The sequence below is a fragment of the Mustelus asterias genome, unplaced genomic scaffold (genome assembly GCF_964213995.1).
Source record: "Mustelus asterias unplaced genomic scaffold, sMusAst1.hap1.1 HAP1_SCAFFOLD_1146, whole genome shotgun sequence".
Lineage (NCBI taxonomy): Eukaryota > Metazoa > Chordata > Chondrichthyes > Carcharhiniformes > Triakidae > Mustelus > Mustelus asterias.
In genome coordinates, this window is record NW_027591091.1 from 49846 (window position 1) to 60066 (window position 10221).

The window sequence follows — 10221 nt, forward strand, 5'->3', positions numbered from 1 at the left end:
AAGGCGACTCGCTATTGCTTTCTCAGGGACAATTAGCAATGGACAATAATTTTTTTGGGGTGGCACAGTGGTTAGCACTGCTGCCTCAAAGCGCCAGGGACCTAGGTTCAATTCCTCGGGTCTCGGGTCACTACCTGTGTGGAGCTTGCACGTTCTCCCCATGCCTGAGTGGGTTTCCCCTTGGGTGCTCCCGCAGTCCAAAGATGTGCGGTATAGGTGGATTGGCCATGCTTAATCGACCCTGGTGTCGGGGGGGATTAGCAGGGTAAATATGTGGGGTTACGGGAAGAGGGCCTGAGTGGGATGTGGTCAGTGCAGACTTGATGGGCCAAATGGCCTCCTTCTGTACTGCAGGGATTCTTTGATTCTATAAATGCTAGCCTAGCTAACAGCGTCCACATCCCATGAACAAATACATTTTTTAAAAACTGCATCTCCCGCCAACAGGACATGATCGTGCAAGTTGGATGTCAATACCCGACTGTCCGTGCGCGCTTGTCCACACACACACACGCACAGAGTTTCAATGATGTCTCAACTGCCAACAGGACAATGTAACAGAGATACAGACATCAATTTGGAGAATTAATCCCCCGCAGGGACACAAAACAAAGAACAAAGAACAGTACAGCACAGGAAACAGGCCCTTCGGCCCTCCAAGCCTGTGCCGCTCCTTGGTCCAACGAGACCAATCGTTTGTATCCCTCCATTCCCAGGCTGCTCATGTGACTATCCAGGTAAGTCTTAAACGATGTCAGCGTGCCTGCCTCCACCACCCTACTTGGCAGCGCATTCCAGGCCCCCACCACCCTCCGTGTAAAAAACATCCCTCTGATATCTGAGTTATACTTCGCCCCTCTCACCTTGAGCCCGTGACCCCTCGTGATCGTCACCTCCGACCTGGGAAAAAGCTTCCCACCGTTCACCCTATCTATCCCCTTCATAATCTTGTACACCTCTATTAGATCTCCCCTCATTCTCCGTCTTTCCAGGGAGAACAACCCCAGTTTACCCAATCTCTCCTCATAGCTAAAACCGCCTCCCCTTGCCTGGGAAAAATCCCGCCAAAGGTTTGGGAAGCGTGTCAGACAGGGAAGGCCACGATAAGTGCTACAGCTGAGGGATACTGAGATTAATGTTGCGGCTGGAGGGAATTAAGATCAAGGTCAGGAGGTTGACACCGTGGGCTGTATTAGGATCACTCACAATTACATTATTATAGATCAACTTTCTTATAACAGTGAATCGTGCATTAAAGTAAAGTTAAAGTTAATTGATTTAAGTAGGCCTCCATTAACACTGCAATAAAGTTACTGTAAAAATGCCCTAGTCACCACACTCCTGCACCTTTTCGGGTACACTGAGGGGCAATTTAGCATTGCCAATCCACCTGACCTGCACATCTTTGGAGTGTGGGAGGAAACCGGAGCACCCGGAGGAAACCCACGCAGACACGGGGGAGAACGTGCAAATTCCACACAGACAGTGACCCAAGGCTGGAATTGAACCCGGGTCCCTAGCGCTGTGAGACAGCAGTGCTGACCCACTGTGCCACCGTGCCGCCCATAACATAACACCAACTCTCTGGCAGAGCATCTTACCCAGGTCCTCTCTCCAGCCCTATCCCCGTAATCCTGCACATTCACCACGGCTATCCACCTAACTTACACATCTTGGGACACTAAGGGGCGATTTAGCATGGCCAATCCACCTAACCTACACATCTTTAGACACTAAGGGGCAATTTAGCATGGCCAATCCACCTCACCTGCACATCTTTGGACACTAAGGGGCAATTTAGCATGGCTAATCCAGCTAACCTGCACATTTTTGGACACTAAGGGGCAATTTAGCATGGCCAATCCACCTCACCTGCACATCTTTGGACACTAAGGGGCAATTTAGCATGGCTAATCCAGCTAACCTGCACATCTTTGGACACAAAGGGGCAATTTAGCATGGCTAATCCAGCTAACCTGCACATCTTTGGACACTAAGGGACAATTTAGCATGGCCAGTCCACCTAACCTGCACATCTTTGGACACTAAGGGGCAATTTAGCATGGCTAATCCAGCTAACCTGCACATCTTTGGACACTAAGGGGCAATTTGGCATGGCCAATCTGCCTAACCTGTACATCTTTTGACCGTGGGAGGAAACTGGAGCACCCGGAGGAAACCCACGTAGACACGAGAGGAACGTGCAAACTCCACACAGGCAGTGACCCGAGCCGGGAATTGAACGCGGGTCCCTGGTGCTGTGGGGCCCAATTTATTATTTCTCTTTGCTAATTTTATACAAGAAGAAGTTTCACAATGGCAGGAGTTAAAAGTCGGTTAAAGAAGTTCACATTTCCTGCTTTCTGGACCAAAATGCCATCCCGTGCTCCGAAACCCCACCCAGAGTAAAACACGAGAACTGCGTGTGCACGTTCCGCATTGGCAGCAAATGCAGCCTTAAATAATCCAGTCAAATAAATTTAAAAAAAGACTCGTGTGCAGGTAGCTCCTTCCATCACATCACCATGTCCCAAAACGCTTTGTAGCCACCAAGCAGAACCCAATCACCATCCAGAATGAAGACCTGAGAAATTGACAGTGGTCACCGCAATCCAAACTCCTCTCAAAACTCTCAATCAGCAAAGACATAATGGATTATCCAAAGATGCTTGGTTTCGATGGATTGGCCATGGTAAATGCATGGGGTTATGGGGTCAGAGCGGGGAGGGTGGTGTAAAACTTGATGGGCCAAAATGGCCACTATCATAGAATCCCTCCAGTGCAGAAGGAGGCCATTCAGCCCATTGAGTCTGCACCAACTCTCTGGCGGAGCATCTTACCCAGGCCCTCTCCCCAACCTTATCCCCGTAATCCTGCACATTCACCACGGCTATCCACCTAACTTACACATCTTGGGACACTAAGGGGCAATTTAGCATGGCCAATCCACCTAACCTACCTATCTTGGGACACTAAGGGGCAATTTAGCATGGCTAATCCACCTAACCTGCACCTCTTGGGACATGAAGGGGCAATTTAGCATGGCCAATCCACCTAAACTACACAAGTTGGGACACTAAGGGGCAATTTATCATGGTCAACCCACCTAATCTATACCTCTTGGGACTGTGATGGGAAACCAGAGCACCCAGAGGAAATCCACACAGACACGGATAGAACGTGCAAACTCGGCACAGACAGTCGCCCGAGGGTGGAATCGAACCCACATCCCTAGCGCTGAGACAATAGTGCTAACCACTGTGCCACCGTGCCACGCCCATCCTGCCATCTAGGCCACTTGCACAGTGGAGGCAATTCAGAAACAATGCCAGTATTTTGGATTCCAAACGTGGATATTCCAACCCATGTGCTGAGCTCACACTCGCCTATTCCCATCTTGTGATGTCACCCACTGCTCCTCCCTCCACTCTCCTGCGACTGAAGCCTTCATCCAGGTCTTTGTTACTTCCAGACTCGACTATTCGAATGCATGCCTGGTTCTCCTTCCACACTTTACCCTCCATCAACTTCAGGTCACCCCAAACATCTGCTGTCTGCGCCCTAACTCATCAAGTCCCCTCGCCCCCTGTTCCTACCGACCTCCAATGGCTCCTCATTAAGCAACACCTCCATTTTAAAATTCTCATCCTCGCTATCAAACCCCTCAATGGCTTCGCCTCTCCTTATCTCTGTCACCTCCTCTCACCAACCATCCCAGATGGGTGGCACAGTGGTTAGCACTGCTGCCTCACAGTGCCAGGGACCCGGGTTCAATTCCCGGCTTGGGTCACTGCCTGTGTGGAGTTTGCACGTTCTCCCCGTGTCTGCGTGGGTTTCCTCCGGGTGCTCTGGTCTCCTCCCACAGTCCGAAAGACATGCTGGTTAGGTACATTGGCTATGCTAAATTCTCCCTCGGATTTGATTTATGCTTGTCACATGTTTTAACATACAGTGAAAAGTATTGTTTCTTATGCGCTGTACAGACAAAACATACCGTTCATAGAGAAGGAAAGGAGAGGGTGCAGAATGCAGTGTTACAGTTATAGCTAGGGTGTAGAGAGAGATCAACTTAAGGCAACGTAGGTCCATTCAAAAGTCTGACAGCAGCAGGGAAGAAGCTGTTCTTGAGTCGGTTGGTACGTGACCTCAGACTTTTGTATCTTTTTCCCGACGGAAGAAGGTGGAAGAGAGAATGCCCGGAGTGCGTGGGGTCCTTAATTATGCTGGCTGCTTTTCCCGAGGCAGTGGGAAGTGTAGACAGAGTCAATGGATGGGAGGCTGGTTTGCGTGATGGATTGGACTACATTCACAACTTTTTGTAGTTCCTTGCGGTCTTGGGTAGTGTACCCAAACAGGCGCCAGAGTGTGGTGACTAGGGAATTTTCACAATAACTTTATTGCAGTGTTAATGTAAACCCACTTGTGACAAAAATAAATAAGCTTCAAAGATATTTAGACTAAGTCGGTTAGGATTATATTCATTGGAGTTCAGAAGAGTGAGAATGAATCTCGTAGAAGCTTATAAAATTCTAACAGGATTAGACAGAGTAGATTCAGAAAGAATGTTCCCGATGGTGGGGGGAGTCCAGAACTAGGGGCCATAGGGGATAAGGGGTAAACCTTTTAGGACTGAGGTGAGGAGACGTTTCTTCACCCAGAGGGTGGTGAATGTGTGGAATTCACTCCCACAGAAAGTAGCTGTGGCCAAAACGTTGTGTGATTTCGAGAAGAAATTAGATATAGTTCTTGGGGCTAAAGGGATCAAGGGATATGGGGGGAAAGGGGGGGATCAGGATATTGAATTTGATGATCAGCCGTGATCAAGATGAATGGTGGAGCAGGCTCGAAGGGCCGAATGGCCTCCTCCTGCTTCTAGTTTCTATGTTTCTATATCTGCGCTCCCTTAATTCGGGCTAATTGAGTGCCCCTCGCTTTCAGTCACCTCACCATTGACAGCCGTTGTCTGGGCCCTCAGCTATGGAATTCCTCCCCCCCCTGCCCAAACATTCTCCTCCCCTCGTTTAAGATGCTCCATAAAACTTCCCTCTTCCCGCAAGGTTTGGCCATTTGCCCTATTATTGTCTGAGACGGTTCAGTGTTAAATGTTGCTTTATCATACCCCTGGGAAGTCCAATTAAGTTAAGAGTGCTTAAATATATGCAAGTTGACGTTAAGTTGCACTTGGAAACTACTTGTGATTAAAGAGCCTCTCTATGACTGTCATTTCAATAATCCCCCACCAGGAGTCACCGTGTAGCACAGCCAGACTCCACGAGTACACTGGCCTCGGACAGATTGCTTGTGTGGCTTTTGCTACCAAATAAACCTGTTGGACTTTAACCTGGTGTTGTGAGACTTCTTACTCTGACAGATTCACACACTTTTTAAATTGGTCAATTCCAGAAATAAGCCTTGCACCCGGCTTGCGCAGTCTGGTCCCAGTGGAGTGAGTTAACCACAGAATCATGGAATCCCTAAAGTGCAGAAGGAGGCCATTCAGCCCATCGTATTTGCACCGACTCAGAGCATCGCATCCAGGTCCGAATCCTGTAACCTCACATACTTACCCTGCTAAACCCCCTAACCTGCACATCTTTGAACACTAAGGGGCAATTTAGCATGGCCAATCCACCTAACCTACACATGTTTGGACTGTGGGAGGAAACCGGAGCACCCGAGGAAGCCCACGCAAACAACATGCAAACTCAACACACAGTCACCCATGGCTGGAATCCCACCTTTGGGTCCCTGGCGCTGTGAGGTAGTAGTGCTAACCACTGTGCCACCCTTTCATACCACCACCTGACCCCACTCGCATATCACCTCCCCTCACTATGCATACTAACCTACATTGGACTTCAGGTCCAGTAATGCCTTGATTTTTAAAAAATCTCTTGCCTCATGTTCCCCCCCATCCCCCCAACCCATCTCATCTCCTCTCTATCTTTGTAATGCTGTCCAGTCCAAAAACAGTTCACAATCTCTGTGCTCCGATTCTGGTCTCTTACGCATCCCTTAATTTTCTTAACACCTTGTCTTGGCTATCTGGGTTCCAAGCTCTGGAATTCCCTCCCTCAACTTTACCACACCACCTTCCTCCTTTAAGATGCTCCTTAAAACCTACCTCTTTGACCAGGTCATGTAGCCTAATAGCTGCTTCATTGATTTGTAGCCTCACAAACTTCTTTCCTCTTCGGAGAGTGGGCGGGGTGTCGTTGGGAAGTGTTAGCAGGTGGATTACCAACCTGTTGAACTGCATCATGAGTACTCCTTCTGTTATGTATGTTGGGGCTTAGCCCCTTTAAGGGGATGGGTCATGTGACCTGGGCTGAGCTGGTTGGGAACCACCGTGAGTGGGCACTCGACATTTGGAGTGTGGAGCGAGTAGACTGAACAAAGATCTGTGTTCCCTGACGCCTGGCTGTGGAGTAGTTCTTGAGGAGACACCTTCATACTCAAGAGATTTAACAGTTTCCGTGTCCAATTGCGGGATTTGGCTTGGAACTTCTGTCAGGGACGCTACCAATTGAACCACGGTGTCAAATATGCATTTGTAACGTTGGGCGGCATGGTGGCACAGTGGTTAGCACCGCTGCCTCACAGCAACAGGGACCTGGGTTCAATTCCGGCCTGAGTGACTGTGCAGGGTTTGTAACGTCTCTGCGTGGGTTTCCTCTGGGTGTTCCGGTTTCCTCCCACATTCCAAAGATGTGCGGGTTAGGTGGATTGGCTATGCTAAGTTGCCCCTTAGTGTCCCAAGATGTGTAGGTTAGGTGGATTGGCTATGCTAAATTGCCCCTTAGTGTCCCAAGATGTGTAGGTTAGGTGGATTGGCTATGCTAAGTTGCCCCTTAGTATCTAAAGATGTGCTGGTTAGGTGGATTGGCCATACTAAATTGCCCCTTAGTGTCCCAAGATGTGGAGGTTAGGTGGATTGGCCATGCTAAATTGCCCCTTAGTGTCCCAAGATGTGTAGGTTAGGTGGATTGGCTATGCTAAGTTGCCCCTTAGTATCTAAAGATGTGCTGGTTAGGTGGATTGGCCATACTAAATTGCCCCTTAGTGTCCCAAGATGTGGAGGTTAGGTGGATTGGCCATGCTAAATTGCCCCTTAGTGTCCAAAGGTGTGCAGGTTAGGTGGATTGGCCATGCTAAATTGCCCCTTAGTGTCCAAAGGTGTGCAGGTTAGGTGGATTGGCTGTGCCAAATTGCCCCCTAGTGTCCCAAAATCTGTAGGTTGCGGGGGGGGGAATTAGCAAGGTAAATGCGTGGGGCTACAGGGATAGGACCCGAGTTAGATGCTCATTTGGCAAGTTGGTGCAGTGTCCCACGATTGGCCATGCTAAATTCTCCCTCATTGTACCCGAACAGGAGTGTGGCGACTGGGGGATTTTCACAGTAACTTCATTGCTGTGTTAATGTAAGCCTACTTGTGACACTAATAAATAAAGTTAAAAAACTTTTCTTGTGAACCGCCTTGATATGTTTCACTAGGTTTAAAGGTGCTATTGTGCATGTAATCTGGCCAGGATTCTGGACTTGACCCTGGAACACTCTGAGTCAGAGGTGTGAGGGAGGGAGTGCTTCCCGCTGACACTTGACAGACAACGGTCACTTCTTGGGAAGTCACCTTTAGTTGCCCGTCCACCCAACAGTGACTCTGCTCTTTAAACCTCACACTCAGTCGATTTGGTGGCGGAGTAGCTCTTTTGGGCTGACAGGGAGGGGTACTGTCACTGGGGAAGGAGACATTCTTCCCAAACTGATTTGGCGTCAAGGTGTTTCCTGCAGCTCATCATCGCTGGAATCACACAGGGAAGTGGGAATATCCCTGGCTTAAAACCACGGGTTTATTTCCCTGAAATTTGTCTGTCCCTGTCCTGCCTCTCGGATCCTGTATTTCACATTCCTGTAACGGTGCCACACTGAAAAGCTAAAACAGTTTCCCATTCCCATCCAGTCTCAGTCTGGAGCTCACAGTCAGAGTTTGGATTCAAAGTCAATTCCCCTTGTATTTCATCCTACTGTGCGCCTCAGCTGCTGCCTCAGTGGAATGTCACCAACAGTATCATTGTGGATATTTTCCATTCGAAATAGAATCACTACAGTACAGAAGGAGGCCATTCGGTCTGTACCGGCCACAAACCCACCCAGGCCCGTAACCCCAGGCATTCACCCTGCTAGTCCCCCTGACACTAAGGGGCAATTTAGCACGGTCAATCTACCTAACCCGCACATCTTTGGAGTGTGGGGGGAAACCGGAGCACCCGGAGGAAACCCACACAGACACGGGGAGAACGTGCAAACTCTGCACAGACAGTGACCCGAAGTTGGAATTGAACCTGGGACCCTGGCGCTGTGAGGCAGCAGTGCTAACCACTGTGCCACCGTGCGGCCCCCCCACCCCCGCCCCCACTCCACTGTGATTCATGACACTGCTAATATTATGTGTAAATTAATATATATTATATTTTCATAGGACAACATGGTAGCACAGTGGTTAGCACTGCTGCCTCACAGCGCCAGGGACCCGGGTTCGATTCTGGCCTTGGGTGACTGTCTATCTGTCTGTCTCTGTTTGCACATCTTTGGACACTAATTTAGCATGGCCAATACACCTAACCTGCACATCATTGGACACTAAGGGGCAATTTAGCATGGCCAATCCAACTAACCTGCATATCTTTGGACACTAAGGGGGCAATTTACCATGGCTAATCCACCTAACCTGCACATCATTGGACACTAAGGGGCAATTTAGCACGGCTAATCCACCTAACCTGCACATCTTTGGAGCGTGGGAGGAAACCGGAGCATCGGAGAAAACCCACGCAGGCACAGGGATAACGTGCAAACTCCACACAGTGATCCAAGGCTGGAATCGACCTCGGGTCCCTGGCATAGTGAGACAGCAGTGCTAACCACTGTGCTGCCCAGTATGCTCTGAGAGAGTGTTAGCCTGAATTACGTGCATATATATATGTGGGTGGCACGGTGGTTAGCACTGCTGCCTCACAGCGCCAGGGACCCGGGTTCGATTCCCGGGCTTGGGTCAATGTCTGTGTGGAGTCTGCACGTTCACCCCGTATCTGCGTGGGTTTCCTCCGGTTTCCTCCCACAGTCCGAAAGACGTGCTGGTTAGGGTGCATTGGCCATGCTAAATTCTCCCTCAGTGTACCCGAACAGGCGCCAGAGTGTGGTGACTTGGGGATTTTCACAGTAACTTCATTGCAGTGTGAATGTACGCCCACTTGTTACACTAATAAATAAACAAAACGATTAAACACTTTTACAGTGGGCGGGTAGAGTAATTTTCACCCCATTACCACGATGGACTTAACTCCCAAATCGCAGAGCTGGATAATTTAGAACAAATTGTTACATTAAGTGTTGCTGGGACAAAGTACTTTTTAATCGTAATGAAAGGATTGCTGATTATGTGACATTCTAAATGCATTTGAGAGAATTATCAGGAACTGTAATCCTAAAGCCTGGACTAATACTCGGGAGCCATGAGTTCAAATCCCACTATGGATGTCGGAAAATTTAAATTCAGCTTATTAGATAAATGAATCTGTTATCAGTAACCACATTAGTACTGAATTTTTGCAACACAAAAAGCCTAATGCAGGAGGGAAGAATATACGAAATAGCAGAACCCTTAGATGCATTAACATACAGAGGGATCATCGACATCGTGGAATCCTACAGTGCATTCGGCCCATCGAATCTGCACCGACCACAATCCCACCCTGACCCTATCCCCATAACCCCATGCATTTACCCTAGATAATCCCCCTGCGGGGCAATTTAGCAAGGCCAATCCACCTAACCTGCGCATCTTTAGACGCTATGGGGCAATTTAGCATGGCCAATCTAATCTAACCTGCACATCTTTAGAGTGTGAGGGGAAACCGGAGCACCCGGAGGAAACCCACACAGACACGGGGAGAATGTGCAAACTCCGCACCGACAGTGACCCAAGCGGGGAATTGAACCCGGGTCCCCGGCGCTGAGAGGCAGCAGTGATAACCACTGTGGCACCGTGCCGCGCACAGGATGCCACAATCGAGGCTTACAAGTCCGCAGTTCCCTGAAAGTGGCAACACAAGTGGATAAGAAGGTGTATGGCATGCTTGCCCTCTTCAGTCAGGGCATAGATTCTAAAAACTTGCAAGTCATTTTCCAGCTGTACAGAGCTTTAGTTAGGCCACATTTGGA